The sequence below is a fragment of the Bos grunniens genome, chromosome 14 (assembly GCF_055505025.1).
Source record: "Bos grunniens cultivar Pamir isolate PY7600 chromosome 14, Bosgru_T2T1.0, whole genome shotgun sequence".
NCBI lineage: Eukaryota > Metazoa > Chordata > Mammalia > Artiodactyla > Bovidae > Bos > Bos grunniens.
Window position 1 is genome coordinate 13,342,556 of NC_141178.1, and position 22,617 is coordinate 13,365,172.

General features: G+C 45.2%; 1 long non-coding RNA gene across 1 annotated transcript in view; it reads left to right on the forward strand.

The window, feature by feature from the left end:
* Positions 1 to 1,631: 1,631 nt before the first annotated feature.
* Positions 1,632 to 22,617, forward strand: part of LOC147359070 (uncharacterized) — a 69,834-nt gene continuing 48,848 nt past the window's right edge. Inside the window, exon 1 of the long non-coding RNA XR_015140512.1 lies at positions 1,632 to 1,775. This is a non-coding gene — a long non-coding RNA (uncharacterized LOC147359070). The remainder of the gene's footprint in view (positions 1,776 to 22,617) is intronic.

The following is a 22,617-nucleotide window of genomic DNA, read 5'->3' on the forward strand; positions in this document are numbered from 1 at the left end:
GCATCGCCTAACTGGAAAAGACACAAGACGTGTTCCAGGGCACAGATCATCAGCTGGGCGCTGAATGAGCAGGAGTCTGTGGGCAGCATGGCCCAGTTATAAGGAACTTGGTTTTGTGATTGTATGTTGCTAAAGCACCAGTGTCCTGGCTTTCAAGTAAGAATTTCCTTTAGTTGGCTTTGTTTATTTTTAAATAAGTGACTTCAGTATAACTTTTTTTTTTTTTTTAAATAAGTGGCTTCAGCATAAAGGGGAAAATATTCACTTTCCCTGAGTCTGTCTTGCCAGTGGAAGGCTACTAGTTGCCCAGATCTTTTAGGAAGGCCAGTTGCTAATAATGAAAAGGCATTTAATGGACAGTCTGCAGAATGGCTTTCAGGCCCAAGAAGATGAATGCTGTGTTTAACGGTCACCTTCCTGGTTTTATGTTCTTATGATGTATCAGTTAACCTTGAACTTCAGTGAGTCACATAACTCTTGCAGCCTTTCTGCCCCTGCTGGGTAAGTGTAAATCTTGATGACAATGACCTCTTTATCTGTTGGCCTGTTTCCAGCCTTCGTGTGGGCCAACCAAGTGGAAGCCACATCCATTCTTGTCTTCAAGTATTTTCTTGAGTTTGGTAAGCGTATCTCTGCGGTTCAGAGAGCCAGTGATTTACCTTGAATCACTGTGTTCACTATGACGTGTGAGGCCTTCTGGTAAGTGGTTTTTAGAGGTTTTGGGGAGGACTGTGTTGAGAGGGGTTGGGAGGACAGAGATGGGAGTATCACCTCTGCAGGTGGTGTTTATTTACTAAGCCAGGCTCTGTTTCATCTTGCTCTGGCCACTGCTCATGCTCTGTGTCTGCCTGGGGCTCCCTCTAGCTGGTGCAAGACAGAGAATAACCATTCTGTCTTCAAGCTAAACACTGTTCATCAGAGGAGCCACTCAGATGTACATCATGGAGTCATGTTTATTAGGGCTGGTTCCAGGAAAAGCAGGTGTAAAGATGTGTGCATGACACCAGCTATTTAGATGTTGGTTATTTCATCTACTAATCAGTCCTAGTGAGTTGTGTCTACTAAAGATGGGTGCTGTGCCTTAATAATTTCCATTGTGCCTGTGCCTGGAGCACTTCCAATTTTTATTGACTGAGTTGACCTCATGAAAAGTCACTTAACCCCATTGGAACCAGTTTTCTCCTTTGAAAATGGAATTAATAATATGTGTCTGGGAGGGAAGGGGCTAAATGAAATGTTTGCATGAAATTATTTACCATAGCACCTGGCACTCAGCAGGTGTTTGAAGGGATAGTAGATCTTATTTCTTCTGTTCTTTGGTGTCTCCTATTCACCTCCTTTCCTCTCCTGGGTGACTTCAAGGCTCTCGGGGTCTCAGAGCCCCTCTTCTTTCTGCCTCATTTTCGTGGTGCTGTACTTGGGAAACTGCATTCATACACACTAAGGGGCAGGTGCTGGAAAACGATGGAACCTGTGGACGATGGGGTATATAAGGTTATCTTAGGGTATGTGGCAGAAGGAGGGGATGAAATGGGACTGGGAGGGAGTAAAATTCACTTTGCAGAGATGTGTGGGTGGCGAGGGACAGGCTGCTGGCAATTTTTCTCAAAAACCTTGTGTTGATGTTTCAGGAAGAGCCAGCAACTTCTCTTCTTACCTGGAGAAGAACAGTGGAACCATCTGGGGCCGGCAGAAGTGTGACTGTGAAGACTAAGACTCTTTAGTGTGCAAGGTCAAGGTTGAAGGAGCAGCGGAGTAAACTTTTATAAAATCAAGTAAGACTAAGGGCTGTGCTGAGAGCTTTAGCATGACACCTTAGGTAGACCTAAGAAACTTGCTAGAGTCCCAAGGTGGTTTACACTGTGTGTCTTTGGGACCATAAAGAGGTGATAGCCCAGAAGTCCAGCTTTCTTGAAAGCCTAAGTAGTTGTTCCTATTAATTAGAGCCAAGAAGCATGTAGTTAAATTCATGAAAAATGAGTTCTTAAGGGAACGCACAGGTTGTGAGACTGACATCACGGAGGAAGGTCATTTCCTCCTACCTGTTAGATTTGATGCTCTGTCAGGGACAATATGAAGATGTAGAGAACACTGGTCAGATTTAACACGTAGAAGGGGAAGGCTCAAATTGTGTTTGTTTACCTCTGATTGAATTGCATTGTTTATGGTCTCCTACATTTGGGAAGACTTTTCTCTAGTGAGAAAAATATTCTATTTATATTTGTTTGTTTTCTTTAAAAAATTTTTTTGGAGTAGAGTTGATTTACAGTGTTGTATTAGTTTCAGGTGTATAGCAAAGTGAACCAGTTATCCATGTACACACCTCCATTCTTTTTTTTGGTTGTTTGTTTTTTTAGATTCCTTCCCCATATAGGCTGTTGCAGAGCATTGAGTAGAGTTCTCTCTCTCTGTGCTATACAGCAGTTTCTTATTAATTATCTATTTTTATATATAGTAGTGTGTATATGTCAATCCCAGGCTCTCAATTTATCCCTCCCTCTTGTGTTTGCCTTCTTAATAAACACTCACTGAGGGCTAACCTCAGGGCTAGCCACCAGAACTTATTCATCTTATGGCTGGAAGTTTGTACACTTTGACCAGCATTTCCCCATGTCCCCCACCCTTCCAGCCCCTGGACACCATCGTTCAATTCTCTGTTTTTATGAGTTCAGCTTTTTACGGTTCCATACAGAAGTAAGAATATACAATATTAGTCTTTCTCTGTCTGACTTGTTTCATTTTGCATAACATCCTCAAGGTCCATTCACGTTGCTGAAAAAGGCAGGGTTTGTTTATTTTTAATGGCTGAAAAATATTTTAAAATGTATTTATGTTTAATATTTATATACGTATTTTTTTCATGTGTACAGACATGATGTATGAAGGATGCTAAGAAATGTGTTTTCCTCTGGGCAGTCTTGTGCCCAGGTACAGTTCTCTAACACTAGCAGAGGAGAGACTAGATTTTGGGAGACAGTGAGCCATACCCTTACGGATCAGCCTGTCCCCTTACCTGTGCCTCTTCTGGTCATGACAGTCTGAATGTCCCATAACAGATGTCCCAGAGAGTGAAAGAGCGGGAATTGCCTAAAACAGACAAGTGGCTGTGTATCTTTGGGACCATAAAGAGATGATAGCCCAGAAATCCTGGCTTTCTTGAAAGAGAAAAAGGAGTCCTGAATTCTCCAACTCCCACTACTTGTTAGGACTAAAGCTTAGTGGGTTACAACTGAAGGCATACACAGACAGAAAAAGGAACAGATGAAAAAGAAGTCCTTCCACCTGTGATGGGGAGGAGAGGGAATGGTGAACAGGGAGAGAGCAGAAATGCTGGATAGGCTGAAGGAGAAGCCAAAGCAGATCTTGGGTTTCCAAAGCACCTCTGAAATTCCAAAACATTCTGCCCTACAATGGGGGGGGTGCCCTACAATGGGGGGTGGGTGTCTGCAGTGGGAATGGTAGCCCAACACAGCATATCAGCAGGAAAAGGGCCTGAGGTCTCTCCTCCAGCTGTATTGATGGAAAAGATCCAGAAGATTTCCTTGCTCATTGAAAAATCATGGTTGGATGGCATCACCGACTCAATTGACATGAATTTGAGTAAACTCTGGGAATTGGTGATGGACAGGGAGGCCTGGTGTGCTGCAGTCCGTGGGGTCGCAGAGTTGGACACGACTGAGTGACTGAACTGAACTATGTGTCAGGCCTTATTCTAAGCACTTGAGATGCGCTGGTGAACAAAACAAGCACCCTTGCTCTGGAGGAATGAGGCGGGGTGAGGGAGTGAGGAAGACGGATACACAAACAGACACAATACATAGGTAGTTTAAAGACTCTGTTGGGCAATAAGTGCCATGGAAAAATGGAAATGCAGAACAGGGTGTGGGGCCTCATGGGGCTGGAGGTGGCAGGAAGCAGACTGTAGCATCAAATGGGCACAGGAGACCACGTGGAGGGGGAGGGTGAACCCTAGCATGAAGGACATAGGCATCTGGACAGGTGGATGTGGGACAGAGTGACCAGGGCAGAGGGACCAGCTCCGTGCCATTCTCTCTCCCCATGTCTGCCAGCCATGGGGCCACCTGCAGACACGCTTGCCTTCCCTCAGCTTCTGACTCTTCCGTCCATATCCTTTTCCTGTCTGATTCTCCCTTCTGCTCCTTCTCCATCCTCTCTCTCTCAGCCCTGAGTTGGACTCCGCGAGGAGGCCAGCGTGATGAATGGGGTGAGAGGGATGTGAGCGTGCCGGTGGGGAGGGGTGAAGTGGGAGGGAGCGGGTGTCCCTCACATTTTGGCTTTTACTCGGAGTGAAATGAAGGCAGCTGGAGGTTTTTGAGCAAAGGATGGATAGGACTTGAATTCTGTTTCAAGAAGGTCACTCTGCTGTTGTGTTGAAAACAGCCTGTGGGTGGCCAGGGTGGAGGCCTGGAGACTGCGGAGTAGCCGCTGCAAGTATTCCAGGCAGCAGACCATGTGGCTTGGATCTGTGAGAGATGTGGTTGAATTCTGTGCCTGTAGCGGGTGCTCAGAAAGGAACTAATGGTGGCACTCTGGGACACCCAAGAGCAAGGTGGGGCCGATTCAGCCAGTGGGGGTCCCTGGGGCCTGTCCTCGTTAGGGAGAAAGAGTGTATATATCACCAGTTGCTGGCGCTTCAGAAGAGTTTTCAGTAGACAGGTTGATGCTTCAGAAGAGTTTTCAGTAGACAGTCTGGTGCTTCAAAAGAGTTTTCAGTAGACAGGCTGATGCTTCAGAAGACTTTTCAGTAGACAGTCTGGTCTTTCAGAAGAGTTTTCAGTAGACAGGCTGATGCTTCAGAAGAGTTTTCAGTAGACAGGCTGATGTCCAGGACCTGGGAGGCATCCTAGAGCTCAGCAGAGGGTCACAGGCACCCCTTCTCTTAGCACCTTGAGGATACAGCAACATCGCCTCACACTCACATGCCATGTTAGGCTGGAGAAGGGGCAGGGGAGATCCTTGGAGGAAAGAAATAGTCCCAAAAGTGACCTCGAACTCTGAGAAAATATTTACCACCTATGAAACTGCCTTAAATGGGAAGAGACTGGATAAACTTAACTAACAGATGTATTAATAATGTTTTTCTACTCAGCCTGGGAATGGGAGCTTTTGAGCAGGCTCAGTTCAGATGTGGGAAAATAAAAGAATCAACACTTTTCACACTGGAACAGTAGTGTGTAAACTTCAGACCCTTGACACAAGCTAGAAAAAATGATCAATTAGAAAAAAAATAATCAAGGTCCTTTTTGATAATGGTGACAAGTTCTGGCTCTTAAATTTGTTCTGGTTGGCTTCCCTGCCTAAAGGAACAACTGAATGGTGGGAATTTCCTGCAGGAGGAAAGATTTGAGTCAGCTGGGCCTCTCCAGACCCCTTTTGTGAACCCAGGTGGGTCCTGACTGCCCTGGGTGTGGACAGAGCTGACCATCCATAGCAGAAGATACTTTGGGGACTGTGGGAGAGGCCTTTAGAAATAACGCAACAGAAAGTAATATGGAAGTAACCTAAATGTCCATCAACAGAGGAACGGATAAAGAAGATATGATGCATATACATAATGGAATATTACTCAGTCATAAAAAGAACAAAAGGATGCCATTGGCAGCCACATGGATGAACCTAGAGATTGTCATACTGAGTAAAATGAGTCAGACACAGAAAGACAAATACCATATGATATCAGTTATATGTGAAATCTGAAAAAAAAGGGGTAGAAGTGAAGTTATTTACAAAATACAAGTAGAGTCACAGATGTAGAAAACAAACTTATGGTTACCAGGGGATAAGGGAGGGAGAGATAAACTGGGATATTGGGGTCAACATATCCACACTACTGTGTAGAATAAATAACTAATAAGAACCTGCTGATACCACAGGGAAGTCTCCTCAGTGCTCTGTGATGGCCGATACAGGAAAAGAATGTCAAATGAAGAGTGGGTATGTGCATGTGTCTAACTGATTCACTTTGCTGCACACCTGAAATTAACACAACACTGCAAATCAACTATATGCCAATAAAATTGTTTTTAAAAGGAGAAGGGAACAGCAACAGTGTTACTTTACACAAATCAAGAAAACCACAGTGGATAATGTTGGTGTAACAAGCTCTGAAACAGGAAGTGTCCTCTTTTCTAAAAAAAAATCCACACACTCTCCCAGCCCCCATTCCCGGCAGCCACCGCGTCCAGGGTGGAGCTGCTGTTAGGAGCAGCCATCTTACCTTTCCAGGTTCCCCGGTGGGAGATCCAGGAGGTGGCAGGAAATGGTGTGCTCAGCATCACAAAACCTCTCTTAGAGGGTACATAGACACTTCAGGGGGTCTGGTGGGGAAGAAAGACATTTTCTTGGATCATGGCCCAGTTACTACTTCATGCTTTGGGAATCTGTGATGTCAGCTTCTACCCCAAAGCCTTGCAGAGAGGTGCAGCCACCCCAGGAGGCCTGGGCATCTAGGGGAGATGCGGTCTGATCTAGCTTTGGGAGAGAGTCAGCCTTGAAGGCAGGGCTTCATTTTCTGACCCCTAGTGAAAAAGGATCCAGCACCTTCTGTTTATATCCTAGAGGAGGCCAGGAAGGTGGATGGTGGTGCACTGGTCCACATGTGCCTTCAGAGGAACCAAGAAGGGAAGGGTGATGCTGACTGCTGGTTCAGGCTGCTAGAGCTGTGAGGAGGGCAGGGTAGGGGCTGCTGCTCTGCCAGCAAAGCGGGCTTGGACCTGTTCCTTGGCGTGTGCCTGGATGTGATTTGCTCCCTCAGTCCCAGGCTGGGGGCTGCCTGTGAATAGACAGAAAACAAGAAACTACCAGCAGAAGTCATGTTGTCTGGCTTTTTTCCAGACATTGTCCTTGTGAACTAGTGGGGCTCCAACATCCTGCCGTTTTGTGGATTGGAAGAAGAAAAGTCAGGGCACACCCTGCCCTGTCCCAGAAAGAATTTAAGACCACTTGGAGAGTCACACCCAACCCAACAAAATGGCATGTGATTCACTGTATATGTCTGGTGAAGGTGGCTACAAGGAGAAAGGAGGGGGAAAGCAGAAGACTGGTTGAAGTGAGAGACGAGGGGAGTCCGGTGTCCCTGGCTTCCTTATTAGGTGCTACTTATTAAAAGGCGCTTACTCCTTGGAAAGAAAGTTGTGACCAACCTAGATAGCATATTAAAAAGCAGAGACATTACTTTGCCAACAAAGGTCCATCTAGTCATCTAGCTACGGTTTTTCCAGTAGTCATGTATGGATGTGAGAGATGGACCATAAAGAAAGCTGAGTGCTGAAGAATTGATGCTTTTGAACTGTGGTGTTGGAGAAGACTCTTGGGAGTCCCTTGGACTGCAAGGAGATCCAACCAGTCCATCCTAAAGGAGATCAGTCCTGGGTGTTCATTGGAAGGACTAATGTTGAAGCTGAAACTCCAATACTTTGGCCACCTCATGCAAAGAGCTAACTCATTTGAAAAGACCCTGATGCTGGGAAATATTGAAGGCAGGAGGAGAAGTGGACGACAGAGGATGAGATGGTTGTATGGCATCACCAACTCAATGGACATGGGTTTAGGTGAACTCTGGGAGTTGGTGATGGACAGGGAGGCCTGGCGTGCTTCAGTTCATGGGGTTGCAAAGAGTTGGACACGAGTGAGCAACTGAACTGGAACTGAAATTGAGCACATGTTTATATCTGCCTCAAAGTGTGGTTACAAGAATGAAGTGAGTTTAAATGAGAAGTGCATAGTGGCACCTCAGCATGTGAGGACTCCATGTACATTAGCTGTTGTCACTGTGTCAGTGAGGATGATGGTTTCTTTTGTGAGGCACTTCTAGAAGGCAGTCTAGCCTAGTGGTTAAGAATGTGGGCTTTGCTATCTGTTGGAGACTTGAGCCTGTTTGGATTTACTGCCTCTCAAACACAGACATATGAGGTGGCCTCTCTAAACCTTGATTTTCATACATTTTACGTGGAGATGACAACACCAACCTCATAGGGTGGTTGTGAGGATGATAAAATGGGCATGTCATGTCATATCGTTATCTTGGGCTGCCATGACAGAGTACCACAGACTGGTGGCCTGAACAGAAGAAAGTCATTTTTCATATTTTAGAGGCTAAAAAGCCAAGATCAATGTGTTGGAAAAGGTAGGTTTCATTCCAAGGCTTTTTCTTTTTCTTATAGGTGTCTGCATCTTATTGGGTGCTCATGTGTGTCTGTGTGAAGCAGAGCAGAGAGAGAGATCAAGCTCTTTTTGGTGTCTCTTCTTATAAGGACACTAATCTTGTCTGATCAGGGCCCCACCCTTATGACCTCATTTAAACTCATTTAAACTAAGTTTGCCAACATCTGCTGGATCATGGAAAAAGCAAGAGAGTTCCAGAAAAACATCTATTTCTGCTTTATTGACTATGCCAAAGCCTTTGACTGTGTGGATCACAATCAACTGTGGAAAATTCTGAAAGAGATGGGAATACCAGACCACCTGATCTGCCTCTTGAGAAATCTGTATGCAGGTCAGGAAGCAACAGTTAGAACTGGACATGGAACAACAGACTGGTTCCAAATAGGAAAAGGAATACGTCAAGGCTGTATATTGTCACCCTGCTTATTTAACTTATATGCAGAGTACATCATGAGAAACGCTGGGCTGGAAGAAGCACAAACTGGAATCAAGATTGCTGGGAGAAATATCAATAACCTCAGATATGCAGATGACACCACCCTTATGGCAGAAAGTGAAGAGGAACTCAAAAGCCTCTTGATGAAAGTGAAAGAGGAGAGTGAAAAAGTTGGCTTAAAGCTCAACATTCAGAAAACGAAGATCATGGCATCTGGTCCCATCACTTCATGGGAAATAGATGGAGAAACAGTGGAAACAGTGTCAGATTTTATTTTTCTGGGCTCCAAAATCACTGCAGATGGTGACTGCAGCCATAAAATTAAAAGATGCTTACTCCTTGGAAGGAAAGTTATGACCAATCTAGATAGCATATTGAAAAGCAGAGACATTACTTTGCCAACAAAGGTTCGTCTAGTCAAGGCTATGGTTTTTCCTGTGGTCATGTATGGATATGAGAGTTGGACTGTGAAGAAGGCTGAGCGCCGAAGAATTGATGCCTTTGAAGTGTGGTGTTGAAGAAGACTCTTGAGAGTCCCTTGGACTGCAAGGAGATCCAACCAGTCCATTCTGAAAGAGATCAGCCCTGGGATTTCTTTGGAAGGAATGATGCTGAAGCTGAAACTCCAGTACTTTGGCCACCTCATGTGAAGAGTTGACTCATTGGAAAAGACTCTGATGCTGGGAGGGATTGGGGCAGGAGGAGAAGGGGATGACAGAGGATGAGATGGCTGGATGGCATCACTGACTCTATGGACGTGAGTCTGGGTGAACTCTGGGAGTTAGTGATGGACAGGGAGGCCTGGCGTGCTGTGATTCATGGGGTCGCAAAGAGTTGGACACGACTGAGCGACTGAACTGAACTGAAACTAAGTTAATTCCTTAAAAGTCCCATCTTCACATATTGCTACACTGAGGGTTAGGTCTCCAGCATATGAATTTTGTGGGGACATGAACATTCAGTCCACAACACATGTCTACAGGGCAGTGATGTCCAGATCATCTGGGTGGCTCCAAAAGCTCAGGATAGGTTTTATTTAGTGTTTCTTGATGTCCCATTATGTATAAAAGCACAGCATTGAGCCTTGTGGGCAGTGGATGAAACAGTGGGGTGGAGTTCTCAATGGAGTTTACTATGTTGTGTAATAGGCAGATAACATCCAAGAAAGACAAGGGAGAAATGGGATGGGCTGCTGCTGAGGGGACTGAATGCTGAAGTGGAGTCTCTGAACCTGAGCACGAATCCTAGGGAAGAACTTTTCAATTGTAAGCTCGTGTACCAGCTGACCAAGGGCTCAGTACACAGACGGATGACTGTCCTGGTTGCTTAAATGTGGGGAAGCTTCAGGCCTGGTTGGTAAATGGTCTGGACACAGTAGGGGTCTCCAGGACCCCACTCAGTCTTTTGCTGAGCGCTATCTGGACGGCTGGTTGGTTGGTAAGTGTTTTGATATCATGCCTATGCATGAGAGCACATTCTGGAGAGAGATTCAGACTAAGGAGCCCCTTGGGCAGAAACAGCACATGGAAGAGGCCCATCAGGCTTTTTGAACCTTTATTTTTATTACAAAAAATTTACTTGGCTATGTTGAGTCTTAGTTGTGGCAGGCGGGCTTCTCTCTGGTACTGGCACGTGGGCTCCAGAGTGTGCAGGCTCAGGAGTTGTGACACTAGGGCTTAATTGCCCCAGAGCACATAGGATCTTAGTTCCTTGACCAGGGATCAAACCCTGCATTGCAAGGCGGATTCTTAACCACTGGACCACCAGGAACACCCCTTTTTGTACCTTTAGTTTTATGTTTTTTTGTTTAATTTAGTATTTTGGTATTTTTGTAAAAACAAAACTATGTGGGATATTATGCTTATGTTTGCACACAATATTTTATAATCTATTAACCTCTAAAACTATAAAATCAATGAAGGAATAAGGCTGAGGGCAGGGGCTCAGGACCCAGATTCGGGGCCCACCACTCTTGAGTCACTGAAAGATTTGGAAGCCAATGGAATTGCAGGTTGTAGGCTATCATCTTTGGGGAAGTAACAGGGGTGGGACTTGCTGATTTTCGTAGTGTGGAGAATTGCTCTGGACATTCTTTGGGGCTCTGTTGTAGATTGAATGCTTGGGTCTCCTCCAAATTAATGTTGAAGTGCTAGCCTACTTCAGCATTTTTTGATGGGGCATTAGAGATGGGGCCTTTGGTAGGTTTAGGTGATATTGTGAGGGTGGGGCTCTCATGGTTGGATCAGTGCCCTTATGAGAAGAGACACCAGAAAGCTTGCTTTCTCCTTTGCTTCAATCCCAGGAGAGAGCTCTCATTCTCTCAGCTAGACTGCCCCCTTGATCTTGGACTTCCAGCCTCCAGAACTATGAGAAAAGAAATTTCTGTTGAGTCACCCAGTCTGTGGTATTTTGTAATGGCAGCCTGAGATGGCCAAGACCAGATTCCCAGTGGATTTTTTCATGCAGTGATCGGGCAGGGAAAGGTCTTTTTATGTTTTCTGTACCTTCTTGTCCACGTCTCATGTGCTTCTATGATCATCTGTGCCTCTGTCTATAAGAAAGGCCGGATTCAATCAGCAGCGTGAACTAGTGGGGATGGATTGATATCAAAGAAGAACCTCTGTTAAGGGGAACTGCACTGGAGCAAGCACAAAGGTTTTGGCCAAAGTGTTTTCCAGCTGTAGTATGCCGAACATCAGGCCCTTCCATTCACATACAGAAACCTAAGGCTTGGTTGGGCATATGGCCCTGTTGGACACACAGTAAGCACTCAGACGTCTGAGGGTAACTTAGGTGAGCTTGTCAGGGTCTGCTCATCGGTGCTGTAATCAGAGATCCTGGAGAGGAGAAAGAACTTTTCTTTGGGGCATTCTCATCTATTAGAGAAAGTGATCTCTTAGTAGAAGACGCAGCTACTAGGGATTCTAGAGAGGTAGTTTTCTCTTGTCTCCTCAGTGCCTGCCAATTGATGGATGCTGTATAATCAGCTCACCTGCCCATGGCCAGTGGAGCTGGAGGAATCTGGAGGGACTGAGGTTTCCCAAGCCTACCTGACCTTTTGTTCTTAGCTGTCTTGCATGTGTAAGTAATCCCTGTTGTTTTCTCAGGGCTATTCTTTGAAGCATTTGAAAGAAAAGAAGTACCTTTCAGCATGTATAAACTCAGAATTAGGCCATAGAGGAAAAGGAACACAATCCAATGAACTCTTAAGATACCTTCCTGCCCAAGCATTTCTCTCTGAGCCAGTTTCTCTCTAATGCTTTAGTCTTTCTCTGATTAAAGCAAAAACAATACTAACTTCTAAGAAAAGGGGGTAAGTTCAAGGTACCCTAAAGTTCTTTCAAGGGGTTAAGTTACCAAGGTACCAAGCTAAGTGATGTCCTAGAGGGATAAAAGGGCTAAGTTGGTTACTTAAAACTCTTCTTGGTTCACAGAGCTTTAGACTTTTCAGAGCGTTTTGAGTTCTATTGTCTCCTTTATCTTAATGACAACCCTAAGTTGGAAGGACAGACATTTACAGAGGCCCAGTGGTGTTAAACGATTTTTAGAAGATCCCTATAGCTGCTTGACGGAGAAGGCAATGGCATCCCACTCCAGTGTTTTTGCCTGGAGAATCCCAGGGACGGGGGAGCCTGGTGGGCTGCCGTCTATGGGGTCGCACAGAGTCGGACACGACTGAAGTCTTAGCGTAGCATAGCATAGCTGCTTGACAAGCAGAAGCAGGTCTAAAGGGATGGTTACTGGAGATATGAAAGCCCATGAGTCTCTGACAGTCTGGAGATTCCCAACCAGTCTGAGACAAATAACAAGTGTCTCCCTTTGTCCCCGCTTACTCAGGGCACAGGGTGGAACCAGTGGAAACTGCTGGTGGAAGAGACATTGTTTATCTACGGTGGAAGCAATGACATTAGCGTGCGGGCGGATTGGGCGTGTCAGATGCTTCAGAATTACCACAGCAGCGTTTGTTTTTCACCGTTCACAGCACCAACAAACATTTATGAAGTGCTAACTCTGTGCAAGGTCCGAGGTAGGACGCAGCGATGAATAAGAAGTGATGTTTGTGGTTCATCTGGGGAGGTAGGACACAGTCATTTGAAAAAACATGAACGTCAACACAGGTAGTATTTGGTGAATGCTGAATGAATGGCAGAGAAACAAGAGCTCAGAGAGTTTCAAAGTGGGAGATGGAACGTTCTCCTGAGATGGTCAGGGGACGTTTCCAGAGATAGGATCTTGGAAGGTGTGGAGAAGCAGAGGGAGCAGTTATGGTGGAGACAAATTATGTAGGGAAACACAGAGTCAAGAGAATATAAGGCTACTTTGTTGGGAGCACAAGTAGATCAGTTTGGCAGGAGTAGAGAGTTGACTAATTAAAAAAAAAAAGGAATGGAAAACCAAACTGGAAAGGAAAATAGAATGGGGCTGGAGTATCAGGCCAAGAGGGACTTGGGTCTTCAGAGTATGGGTCATGGAGAACTGGGGAACGTTTTCAAGTGACATGTCAGAGCAGAGCACAGGGAACTCCTTTGTGAAAGCTGTCATCATAGTCCTGGCTTCCCAGAGTGTATCCAGAGGGGCTTTCTTGTCCTGAGTTGCTACTTTGCGCTTGGCGCTGTACTGGGTCCCGGAGATGCTCAGGTGAATAGGAACAGTTCCCGTCTTCAAGGAGTTTGTGGTCCGTGTAGTTGGACCACAGCAATTTCTTCTTAGTAAGGAAGAGTTACTGCCCACTGTTCCTGTTTATTCTGTCTTATTTCTTATCAATCTCCCCTATATGTTCTTCCTCTAGTTCTGTAAATATCTTCCATTAGGTTCCAGGAGAGTCTGTTGGAACCTTTGGGCCAGTCTATCTCTTCAAGGTCGCTTTGAGTACTTCTGATCTCGGCTCCAGCATTATATGTTGATTTTATTAGATAACCCTCAGAGGGAAGCCTTGTTTGTTTTATCTCTGAATTATGGAGAAATGCTTCATCCTGGTGACCAAGTACCGGACTTGCACATGTCCAATCATAAGCTTAAAAGTCTAGAATTTCTGGAATATATATTTATTTCAGCTCTGAACATGAGGATCAGAAGTTGTTCACTTCCATTCTTCAGATACCTCTCCGTTTTCCACATCCCCTGTTGGTTAACTCATAGCAGTAGGTTCCCTTTGTATTGGGTGTAGGCTTGATTCAAACCTGGATATTTGAAACTTATTAAAGCTGTTAGAGGTTCTCTTTCTAGCCCCTCAACCACTGAGGTCTCCGCCAAATCACTGCTGCTACCTTCACCTTTGTACACCTACAACTTGCTAGGAGATGCCCTAAAATATGCCAGTTCTAATGTAAAGATATCTAAAGTTTTGATGTAAAAATTAGACATTCTAATGTGAAAATCCATATTACTTCTAATAACTCTGGAAGATAGACATTAATATCCCTATTATACAGATAAGTAAATTGGGATCAGATTATGTGATCTGCCCAAGACCACATAGCTCCTTAGTGGAGAAGCACAGATCTGATGCAGATCTATCTTGTCTCAAACCTGAAACCTGAGCCTCTATACACACTCGACTCCCTCTTATTCTGTGTGCCTTACCTCTCTCTAGCCATATGCTGCTGTTTGTGGTTTCCCACAATTCCTTTTCCTTTGGGTTTCATTTTTAGAGAAAGGAAATAGGAAAGCAGACGGGGTGGGGGATAAGAGTGAAGCTTGGGGGTCAGACAGACATGAGTCCGAATCCTAAAGCCAGCACTTACTAGCTGCTGTGGCGATATTAGTTCATCTTGTTGTGCCTTGCTTCTGTATCTGTAAAAGAGACGACGCCTACCTGGAGGATGTTGTGAGGTTTCAGAGAGACATGTCCAGCCCCTAGGACAGAGACTGAAAGTGCTCAATAAACGGGGCCGTTACAAGGTCTGGATCCACAGTCTGGGGGAGCGCCAGTTCCTTGGCACTACTCCAGGGGTGCAATTTCTCCTCTCAACTTTTCCCTTTCTTGTCAAGTTCTTCTACTCACCACCCTTTTGACTCTGGTTCTGATTCTTCTCTATTTCAGGAGCTTTTTTTTGGGAGGGGGTGGTTTCCACATCAGGCTATTTCCTACATTGTGTCCCATTAGCTGGAATGACTACTTAATTCTTTCATCTTCTCCTTTGGCTCAAGAGCCACTCAGATGGATAGCATACGTAATTGGTGATTGGCTCAGGGAACTTTTAAAAGGCAAGCATAGTACATGCCCTGCAGGTTGTTGATGCTGATTCCTTATGTCCGTATGTGTTGGGATCCGTGTGCTGTGCTTTCTCTAAACTAAGGGTTCCTGGACCAGTAGCCCCAGCATCACCGGGAAATGTGTTAGAAATGTCAACCCTCAGGTTCTACCCCAGAAACTTTGAGAGTGGCCAGCTATGTATGCTTTTACAAGCCCTCCAGGGGCTTCTGGTCTACATTAATATTTGAAAAGCACTGTTAAGACCCACCGGAGAGTCCCTCGTAAGTTGGGACCATGTCTGTGCACCTCTAGCCTGCCCAGGTGCTCCCTTCCTGGGGCTGGCCTCAGCCTGTGACCAGGTGTTAATTCTTGGCCTTTGTTTGCATATTCTGGTTCATAAACTTTCGCTGAGACCTTTGCTCCTCTAAGTCACGTGCTATCCAACTTAGGTATAGATCAAGTAGCTTCTCAGAATGTAATTCTTTTGAGAGGTTTATTTTATCTGTTTTGAATTACATTTAGGTTAGTTTCCTCTTCTTTAAAGAATTATATAGCTTTTAAATTATTTAACCTGTGCTACACAGCTTTCTTTTGCTCTACAGCCCAATGGTGCATTATTTTTGGGGGCTATTATTTATGACAAATCTTGGATAAAATCTTGCTTGAGGGTTATTCTTGGATTATTAGGAATTTAGACTATATTGTGAAGAGGTAAATGCATGGGCTCAGTGACATACACGGAGAAGGCAATGGCACCCCACTCCAGTACTCTTGCCTGGAAAATCCCATGGATGGAGGAGCCTGGCAGGCTGCAGTCCATGGGGTCACTAGAGTCGGACATGACTGAGCCACTTCACTTTCACTTTTCACTTTCATGCATTGGAGAAGGAAATGGCAACTCACTCCAGTGTTCTTACCTGGAGAATCCCAGGGACGGGGAAGCCTAGTGGGCTGCCGTCTATGGGGTCACACAGAGTCGGACACGACTGAAGTGACTTAGCAGCAGCAGTGACATACAGGGACGATATGGGGTGAAAACTGAAATAGGTTCAAGAATGATTAGCCTCATCAGACTGTGAAACCCTGAAGGAGAGATATCATGCCTTATTTGCTTCTGGCTTCCTACCAGCTGGACTTCCCTGAGGGCTCAGAGGTAAAGAACCCATCTGCCAATGCAGGAGATGCAGGTTTGATCCCTGGATTAGAAAGCTCTCCTGGAAGAGGAAATGGCAACCCACTCCAGTGTTCTTGCCTGGGAAATCCCATAGACAGAGGAGCCTTGTAGGCTACAGTCAATGAGGTGTCAAAAGAGTCAGACATGACTTAGCAACTCAACAACAACAGCAACAACCCCAACATCGAACACCACAACTATTAACTATTTATTGAGCACCTACTATGCACAGAGTTTGAGGCTACAATGATAGAAAAGTAGATGCGCTTCCTGCCTTGATAAAATTTAGTCTGTTGGTACTTAAGGAATAGATCATGATTTAGTGGGAAACAACATGTTATGCTTATTAAGGGACACTGAGAGTGTATGGGGTTTCTTGGACCCAGGAGCTAGTACTGGGGAGGATCGTCTAATGAGGGACACTGAGCTAATACAACACGTTAAAATAGAAGATAGTAGGTGTGAAACTACTTCTGCTACTGATAGTAGATATGAAACTAATCCTACTTTGAGCTTCTCCAGTCATGACTGTTGGTCAAGAGATAAACATAAGCTGTATAACAGCATGGCAGGGCGGCAGAAATAATGATGATGGTAACAGTGATGGTCACAACCAACCTTTGTCAAGTGTTCCCAATGTGCCAGGCAGGCTGCTGAGTGCTGTGCAGCCCTCATCCTGTTAGTCTTATGGGCAGTGGACAGAGAGAAACATGCTTTCTTGGCTCTGCCCCTGTCTTGCATTGTGACTCTGGCAAATTGCTTTGCTTCTGTGGGTCTCAGGGTTCTTGTTTACTAAATAGAAGGATTAGACCAAAAGTTGTCTTTGACTTAGAGATACCACTTGTTAATGGTTAACAGAAATATTCTATCAGAGGTTTAGGTTTAAGCTTCACTTGTTCCCCTCGTGTATAATACTTTCTAACATCATGTTTGAAGCTTGGATAATATGTGAAGCTATAGCCAGTTTTGGCCATATACTCAGGCATGGGTCAGCGTCTACAGAGGAGATTTCCTTTAACAGGTCCCTGAGTGAGGAAGGTATATGCCTGACCATCTCTAGAACTATCCTGTTCTTTTAGACTGAATTTACCCTACCAGCTATACTTTTGCTTCTTATAAATAACAAAGTAATGCATATTTCAGTAAAAAATATACATCTGTGATATCACCTTATTTTGCTTATTAACAGACTATAGAACTTCTGCTAAATTTATGAGACGTGCAACAGAATGTTACAGCGTTCTTGAGCCACCACTGTTTTACAAATTTGGCATCGACAGGCCTCAAAAGGCTGAAATGTTTTAGATTTATTTACACCCCGCAGTTTCCTTAGGGAACTGTTTTCCATAAGCTAATGAGGCACTGGTGCGAGGCCTCTCTGTTATTCCTGGCAGGCACACTGAGACACACCGGCCTGCTGCCCTGCTTTTTTCCTCAGTAGTCCAGTGCAAATAATAAATATGGGAAAATACATCATCCCTTTGAATGTGGGAGCCAAGCTGCAGGGCTGCCAAGGTTAAAACAAAGCAATCGCGAGCTTGGAGTCTGTTCGTGTCCTGTACCACGTGTGCCCACGTTTTGAGGACACTCTGAACGTGGCCTTTATCATGTCAGATTGCTTACTCTGAGAACATAGGCAGTCTTTTGAAATCCACTCTATAAAATCGGCCTTTTGGAAAAAGTTTCCTTTTAGTGGATTAAATGTTATCCTGAAGTCAAGAACTTGTCTTCTAGTGTGTGTGTGTGTGTGTATGCTCAGTCTCTCAGTCATGTCTGACTCTTTGGTGACCCCATGGACTGTAACCTGCCAGGCTCCTCTGTCCATGGGATTTCCCAGACAAGAATACTGAAGTGGGTTGCCATTTCCTTTTCTGGAGGATCTTCCTGACTTCAGGGATCAACCCTGGGTCTCCTACATTGCAGGTAGATTCTTAGCCACTGAGCCACCTGGGAAGCCCATGCCTTCTAGATTATGGGTCAGATAGAACTTATCAAGCACCTCCAGCTGCCCAGCCCGTGTTGATGGCAGCAGTGAAAAGAGATGAAGCAGACTCTGAATCCTGAGGTTGCAAGCACTCACAGCCAAGCTGAAGGGGGTGTTTCAGACCACGGGGGTTGCTCTTATAAAGGGCCATAACCCTCAGATGTCCAGCTGACTTACTGAGGAGTTCAATGTGATGAGGGCCTGGATATACCCTCGGCACACAGTAGGTGCCCATTGAACGCATGGATAAATGGAGGTTACTGCTTTGTTTCTGGTCTCCCATGAGAGCAATCTAGCTGGTATTTAACAAGGGAGTTAAACTGGTATTAATATCAGCAAAGCCCGAGGATTAAACAAATGGGTTAAATCGCTGCAGGGCCTTCCCAGCCCCCAAGGCATGCAGATATTCCCACCTCCAGCTGTCCTCTGATATCACCCTTGTCTCTCTTAACTCCACAAGGGCAATTAAATCTTACTGGTTTAATTGGACACATTTCCTCCCTTCTCTTTTCTGCTTTGTTTTCTCCGCTTGTCACTCAGAGCTCGTTGAGGTCAATCTGCATGTGTTGCCCGAGTTGGGGAAGCAGTAAAGAGAATTAAAAAATCCATTTGGTGGCTCATAAGAGATGAAGGCCTTTTTAATAACTAGACATATTTCTTTCTTTAGTATTTAGGCAGTCTTGAGTCTGGGGGCGAAGGATAAACCTGATGCCTTTGAAAGTCTTTTTGCAGTTCTGGGACTTGGCCAGGACAGCGCTGTCCTCCAAGTCTGCAAGGACCCTGGGGCAAGAGTCAGAGCTGATCCCCAGGAGGGGTGTGGAGGTGGCAAAGCTTGTCTTGTTCCCCCGCACCCCAGCTGTGTGTATGACACAGCCTTGGATTTTGCCTTCAGTTGGTTGTCCCTCAGTGTGTTAAGTGGAGAAACAGATTGGCAGCTGATAAAGGCTCTAGGAACTGGTGACAGAAAAGTGTTGGAAGACTGGCAAAAGGATGGATACAGGGGCTAAAGTCCAGGTTGAGGATCATAATAAAGTAGTCAAGCAACAACAACAACAAAACGTGCCTGGGTCCTTTGAATAGATTTAGGGCACACATGTCTGTCTTCTCAAACATGACGTCCCCTTGTGTCCACTTTTCCGCGGTTTCTCTGAGTCCTCAGGCCTGGATGCTGGGATCCTACTGCTGTGATTGGGAGCAGTCGTTTCTACTTAGATTCTCCAGATAGAGACATGAGACTGGCGAGGAGATCAAGAAACAAGAGGGCTGCTGTGAGACTCTTTCTTTGGGCGCCAAGTGCTTCACGTCTCCTACCACTATAATTGCGTATTTAAGGCAACTTTATGAGACGCCTACTTTCTCACCACTTTACAGATAAGGAAACTGAGGTCCTGAGAATTTAAATAAATTGTCTCAGATAACAGAGCTAACCGCGGCAGAGCCAATGTGCACGCTCAGGCCAGTTTTTTCGCTCCTCACTCTACTCTGGTACCTCATTCAGTCTATCAGCTGTGTCGGTTGTCTTACATTTGGCTTAATTCTTCACTGACCTCTACAGGGCAGATTATCTGGCCATGTTCCTAGGGCCACCTTTCCAAGTGTAGGAAAATCAGGAGCATGTCTGCAGATAAGGGCTGGGTACCTTCCACTCAGAAGGTACCCTTCCACTCCCTCCTGGCCCTGCCCTCTCACCCTGCAAGCACCTGCATGTATTCTGCCCTCTGCATCCATCACTGGGAGGATATTAGTCTTGTAAATCTGCTCCCATAGGTCCATTGTGTGTGACCCTTGTACGGAGAGCATCTCCTTTTTCTAGAATTTAAATTTATTTTTATTTGGAGGATAATTGCTTTATATTATTCTATTGGTTTCTGCCGTACATCAACATGACTCAGCCATAGGTATATGTATGTCCCTTCCCTCTTGACCTCCAACCTCCCACTGCATCCCACCTGGCTGGGTTGTCACAGAGCATTGAATCTGTACTCCCTGCATCGTACAGAGGGCTCCCACTGGCTACCTACTTTTATATCTGGTGGTGTATATGTTTCTGTGCTACTAGGAGGGCATCTTTCATGCTGCACTGTCCTTGTTTATACCTTTTTATCTAGAATACAAAGTAGTGCCTTTCATGGAGGCCCTCTTGACTTGACATGAGACATGTTCAGTGAAGGTTGAATAAAACAAAATTCTCATCACTCCTGTATCTCAGGATGGCACACAGTTAAGTCTTGCGTAAGCACAGGAGAAAATTGACTCCTGTGGATGTCACTGTCAGTGTTGAGGCAAAGGCCGGTGCTGGACCGGGTATGTTGCTGGTGTCGGTGTGGACTGCTGATCAAGCTTCCCCTGGAGTTTTGACACAGTAGAGGAGTGGATGACGGACACCCTGCTCAATTATATCTCCCCAGGTTGCTCTCTTCCTTTAGTTGATGAGGTCTTCCTTAAAATAGAAGGACCTTCTAGATGGATTAAATCTACTGACATTTATTTGACTCTTATTAGTTACTGCGATTTTAATCATTTTCAAACATTAGAGGCAAATTGATTTCAGCCTTCTCGAAGTGACCTCCTTGGGGAAAACAGAACAGGGAATGAGATGAGGACTGACTTGGAGGGCCCAGAAGTCCTACAGAGGAGGCGCCACTTTATGGAGCCCTCTTCTCCCCACGGTGAACACCCTGCTAAAGAGGTTGTGGGCAGCTGGAAGCAGTATGAGGTCCTGCGAATATGATGAGCAAAGGCTGACAAGGTCGGGGAGGACAGAGGAAGCCAGAGAACCGAGTCACTGCTCCGCTGGTGTAGACAATCTTGCAATGGAGGATTCCCTCCCGAGCTCACGCCTGGCTCGGAGTGAGGTTTGTCAGAGAAATGATGGTGTGGGTCTGTGACTGTGAGCACTGTGGGCAGTTGCTTTAAAGAGGAGATTAGCCATAGGACACAGTGGTACCCAGCACCTTGGAGGTCTCACTGAACAGAAAATGACCTCAATCACTTGGCAGATAACCCACCAGAAATCCCAGTTAGCTGATGTGTTTGCTATAATCTGTGATAAAAGTCTGCACGAGAGACCAAGATGGCAGCTAGAATGTTATATGGAGCAGATTTTAGGCCTAGCCAGTTGCCTATTAATACCCACGTCTCACTAACGAAAACTGATTTTCGGAACGAGAGCTCTGGAGTTTTGCAAGATTTTCCTTCATCAAAGCTGAATTTTCTGGTGAAGGTACAGCTAGCAGATGATGAGACTGTTCTTTGAATAAATGCATCAGAATTTGTTCAGCCAGATGATGGGTTTTCCCACTAAGTCCAAGTAGCCCATGTAGGAATCTGTACTAAAGTTTTATCCTTGTGATCCCCATGGTCTTATCATGGCCCATCAGGGCCTGTAGTCCTTTCTTCTGAATATCTCTAATGGAGTCAAGTCCTCTTCTATTGACAGTGGAAGGGATTAGTGAAAACATCCCAGTGTTTCTGGGTATTAGATTTGGGGAAGAAGACAGCTGATCAAGCTGTATAACATCTGTTTTGATACCAAAGGATATATGGCTTCGAAAAACAGAGGCATGGAGATGCTCATGGGTGGATCATGACCGCAGTGTACGCCAGGGCTCCCCCAGGTTCGGGACGGGCACATGCTGAACAGAGCCTCCCCAGATCCTGCCCCGGCTCTGTTCCAGCATCCTTGCTGTAGTGCCTTACACAGCAGCCCAAATAGCAGCTGGCACCAAAACCTTTCTTGCAAGCCTCTAAGGAGATGAACTGTGCACAGTGGGAGATCTTGGACGAGTACTGATTCATATTCCTGGGTTCCTCTAGGGCTGCAGGAAGGTGTTTTGCTCGCAGAGCAGTGAAAAATTAATGAAACATGGGCTTGGGGTTTGCAGAGCTAGATTTGAATTCTGAGACTAGCTGTCCCTTATTAATCATGAGATCCCTCGGAACCTGAGTTCCCCATATATCAGACAGAGATAACAACTTTAGAATAATTAATATCAGAACATGCTCAGCACATAGTGGGGTCTTCCTTTGACTGACTGCCCCACCCTTAATAGTTTTATTTAAACATCTCTTCCTTCTTTCAGGAATCCTCTGACCTCCTAAATCTATGTTAGGCATCCCTTCTATAGACACTGTTCTTCTCTACCATACCCTTAACACATGTCAAAACATTTGTTATCTAAACTCCACCCTCTGTGTAACTCTGCTTTATTTTCCAATATCTGTCACAGTGCCTGATACATAGTTGGTTTTCCCCAACTCAATATTTGTTGAATGAATGAAGTAAATGAATAAACAGTAGGCAGTGTTTAACAGTAGCCTTTAACGACAGGGTAGAGGCTCTATGGTGTGGCAGGACAAGTCTGGGCATAAGAATTTTGTGGGTCTAACTTGGTGCTGCCAAACAGTGGGGTGCTGAGAATGGTCCCCCAGGTGAGGGGTCTTTGGAGTGTCAACCTGACCCCACACCTACTGCTTCCTTTAGTCCTGGCTGCAGCTGGTTGTGAAGGTAAGTCAGGCAAGTCAAGAGGGGAAAGGACGCTTAAAAAATTGCAAAGTGTTAAAATACTTGGCGCCTGTTGTCAGTGGTTGATAAAAGGAAATCCAGATATTTTCATTTGTATCTTCTTAATGGCACCCCACTC